Source organism: Tarenaya hassleriana, unplaced genomic scaffold, assembly GCF_000463585.1.
Source record: "Tarenaya hassleriana unplaced genomic scaffold, ASM46358v1 Cleome60, whole genome shotgun sequence".
NCBI classification, from domain to species: Eukaryota; Viridiplantae; Streptophyta; class Magnoliopsida; order Brassicales; family Cleomaceae; genus Tarenaya; species Tarenaya hassleriana.
In genome coordinates, this window is record NW_010968506.1 from 93,921 (window position 1) to 98,087 (window position 4,167).

Genomic DNA, 4,167 nt, shown 5'->3' on the forward strand with positions numbered 1-4,167 from the left:
AACGGGAATGTAATGCATTCATAAATCAATGAATCAATACAAAGTCAAAATGTCATATTACGGATTATCCTAGAGCATTACAACCAACAGGTAGGAAGATCATAGTAGACCGGTTTGGGTACGTTTCTCGGGAAACTGGTATTGGATGGATGTTCTGCTTTTAAGTCTCGCGATGATGCTATTTGATGTTCTCATTCCCTATTTTGCAGATTTTATTCCTTCGTTCTTTACTCGAGGACGAGCAAAGGTTTAAGTCTGGGGGGATTTGATAACTCCTATTTTTCTCTATATTTTGATAAGAGTTTGTCTAGGTTTTACAGGATAATCACATGCATTCATAGACATTCTAGGCGTGTTAGGACACAAAAACCCGGTTGTGCTTTAGTTTTGCAGAGTTACGGGTTTCGAAGATACTTGGACTCAAAAAGGAGCTATTTGGAGCGTACGTTAAAGGAGAAGTCCAAATGAGGTACTCATATTGCGACATCAATAACTTTCTCTACAGACGTTCAAATCATGCGAGACTTATACCATTGGAAAGAGCACTTCAAGAGCTTCGCGTAGACACCACAATCGCGTAAATCCAAAACCGGAATAGAAAGATATGAGCGAAATCGTGAAGACCAGAAAACTGCCAGTGCAGGGCCGGATCCAACTGGATCCGGTCCGAATCAAGACAGCTGAGCTCGAGCCCAGGAATCTGGATCCGGTCCGGATCCACCTGGAATCGGTACGGATCCAGTCTAAAACCCTGTTTCGCGATTTTCAGCATCAGAATGGGAATAGGACTCTTGGGAGCCGCCCTAGGGTTATAAAAAACACCTAGCCACGTCCTAGAACATCAGAGACCCTTAGAGAACACTTAGATACAGATTTTTGGAGAGCTTTTGGTGAGAGAAGAATAGAAGTTCACGGGATTTCGGGAAGAAGAAGGAAGATTCGATCGTGGAGACTACACATCTGCATGAGACTTTCTTTCCTCTCTTTTACCTCTTTCTTTATGAGCTTTTTGTTGTTTTCTATGAACCGTGAGTAGATCCACGGCTATGGGTTATGGATTCATATGTGTATTGGGTATGTTTGAACCCTAACTTGGATTTCGACGTTATGCTTGTTTCGGTTTATCGATCTATGCTTTCTTTTCTATTGGTGTTTGCTAATCACTTGGCTAATATTCTGAGATTCTGAATCACATAGAGATATGGGTTTAGTTTCGGATCGAGATTGATGAATGAATCGTATTATTCACATAGAGATATGGTTTAATCGATTTAGGGTTGATGATAGCGTTCTTCATGCATCTAGGGTTAACTTGAATAGATCGAGAGATTGACGAGTTATTCTAGGTAGTGAGTTAGTAGACCGAGAGGTGAATTCTCTATTCTTGTCGCTTGATGATTCCCGAATACAAGTACGATGTCGTTATTCTCGCATGATTAGTAAATACCCATACACGCGAATACGATCCCGATACCCGTAGTCATCCTTGTTTGATAGGTCACTCGTTTTCATTGCTTTCTTATTTCGTTTACCATAGATTTTACATATTTCTACAATCACTTGCTTGCTTGCTTTGATCTGTTTTCGATTTAGATTTGGATTTAGCAACCGGTCCTTGTGTTCGACCCCGTGTTACGACGATCCGTATCCTTGCGGTGAGTTGTGAATCGGGTTATAGATTTTAGACTCGGTGCACACGTATCACATTCCTAGACATATATGCACATATGCAACCTATTAGTAACAGTTCATGCAAGTATGTACAGAATGTAATACTCTCTTTTCTTTTCTTTTTTTTTTCAATGAATATGGAATGTATAAGTCTGTGTAAATGGTGTGAATGACGTGCAGGGCTCATGGATACGAGGTATGTTAGTCACTCCTCCCCCCAGACTTGAATTGAACACTGTCCGCAGTGTTAACTCTCGACTAGTGGGGAGTGTAGAAGGAGGAAATAGACAATGAGTCGAATGAAAAGAGTGAGTGTGTTACCTCTTCCGATGGAGTGATGTTCTGTTCCGACTTCTCCTTCTCGAGCGTCGTTATCCAATGAGTCCTACGCAATGTGAGAAAACTACAATGCTATGTGATGGGAATGCAAAGGGAGAGAGTGAGAGAGAGAGAGGACCGAGCGGATCCTCAGTAGGACCCGTGAGAGAAGTCGTTCGAGTCGGCATGTATGTGGTCGTCCTCTTCTTCGCTTTCTGTGCTGAGGTCTCGTTCGATGTCGAACCTTATGCCGTCTGCCGTCGGAGGGCGTAACACAAAGACAGACATGTTGAATGATCGGTACATGCCTTCGATACCCACGAATTTTCACAATATCCCGCCTTGTTGTTCTTTGGCTAGGCCGTTCTCCATGAGGTGGATGAAGTTGATTGTGTCCCCATGTATAGAGTCGCGTATGTATGGCCCGAGGTTGATTCCTATCCGCTCTGCAATCAAAGTAACTATTCCTCCGAAGCAAATTGAATCAAGGTCGGAAGAGAGTACCGAATGTATATGGAGGATCACTCTTGAGGCTATGTCGGCGACCTCAAGCCGATTGTACATCATGAAGTGAAGAGGGTCCATGAGTAGGTTGAGCTCTGTGATGGAGACGACCCTCGGGTTCTGATGAGGACATCGACCAAACAGGGACGATGATGAACAAATCCCGAACGAGAAGCAAGACGATGCCATAAACGCTATAGGAGGAGAAGAAGTAGACACCGAGCTTACCATGCCAACCATTCCCATACCTTCACTCACAAGACAAAGGACTCGAAGCCTACGTTCAAAGATCAATGCATATGTCGAAGAATGGCTGATCAAAACATCCGACAAGGGGCTATACAATGCAAAGGACAAGATAGCGGCAACAAGCACAAAATATCGCAATGTCTTGGTGTTTATGTTGTCCAACACTTAAGATTTCGTGAACTAATACCTGGACTACCAAGGAGATATTTGAAGATTGTATTCTCAATATATGGGCTGAAGATCCAAGCCCAAAGAACCCAAAAATATTCTACACAAGTCCAAGAAGATACCAACCCATTGGAGAGGATATGGTGCCACCTTTGAACCAAATTTCGGCCCACCTTTATCAAGCACGAATTGGGGAAGTTTTCTACATTATTTCAACCTCATGAAGACCTTCTTTAAGCCTTCTAGCCGTTGCAAGACGTTGGCCTTCCACTTCCACCAACTCTCCACTTGTTCCTTACTTTATGGTGTCTTGTTTTCCATGAACTTTCTTTAATGTTTTGTTAGCTCCTTCTTATGCACGAATTCTCTTGGCTTTCTTCTGTGTTTCAAGCCTATTTAAAGGCCTTTGTATGTCAAGAATGACCAGACTTTGAATTGATAAAAATCGAGTTGAATATTTGCTTCTTCTTCTTGGTGTATCCGAGAGCATCGCCTTCTGCACATGTGTGTGTGTGTCACCCTTGTGCAAGGTCAAACCGTGGTGGATTCAAGGTTGGTTTAGCTCCTTTGAATCCTCTTTCATACCCCTACCTTCCATCAAAATTTGGGAATTATCCGAGTGCCCTTTGGCTTGGAACTTCCCTTCCATCTATCACCTAAATCTAGTGCTTTCGAGTGCTCTGTTTTAGTTCGACTTGTAGGTTGATTTTGAAGGACTTTGAGTGCCTTTAGGCCTGGATATCCTCTTGAAATCTAACCGTAGGAATACCTTAGTGAGTCTCCAAGTGTCCCCTGGTTTTTATCTTGTTGTATTCGTTGTCCAAAAGGCAACATAAGACACGCACGTACAACCCACATTTCACCGAAAGAAACGAGTGAGACTTCTTTGGCTCCGTGCATGTATCATTTTTTGGTATTAGAGCTTGGTTCAAGGACCAAACTAAGGTAAAGTATCTCTCTTTGTGTTTTACATTCATTTTAATTAGATTTCACCGTTTTGCTTTGAAGAAAACCGAAAACCACAAAAACAGTCCCACCGGTGAAGAGGTAACACTACATCTCTTCCTCCTTTGTTTTGCTTTGTGTTTGTGCTCGTTTTGTGTTTCTTTTAATCAAAACTCTTTGAGAAAATCAAAATAAAAAAAAAGTAAGAATGACGGGAGAAGGAGAGACTAGCCATGCTGCATTAGCACAAATCCTACAAGACATACAAACTGCTGTATGAGATTCAAGTCATGACTCTGTCCATGTGACAAT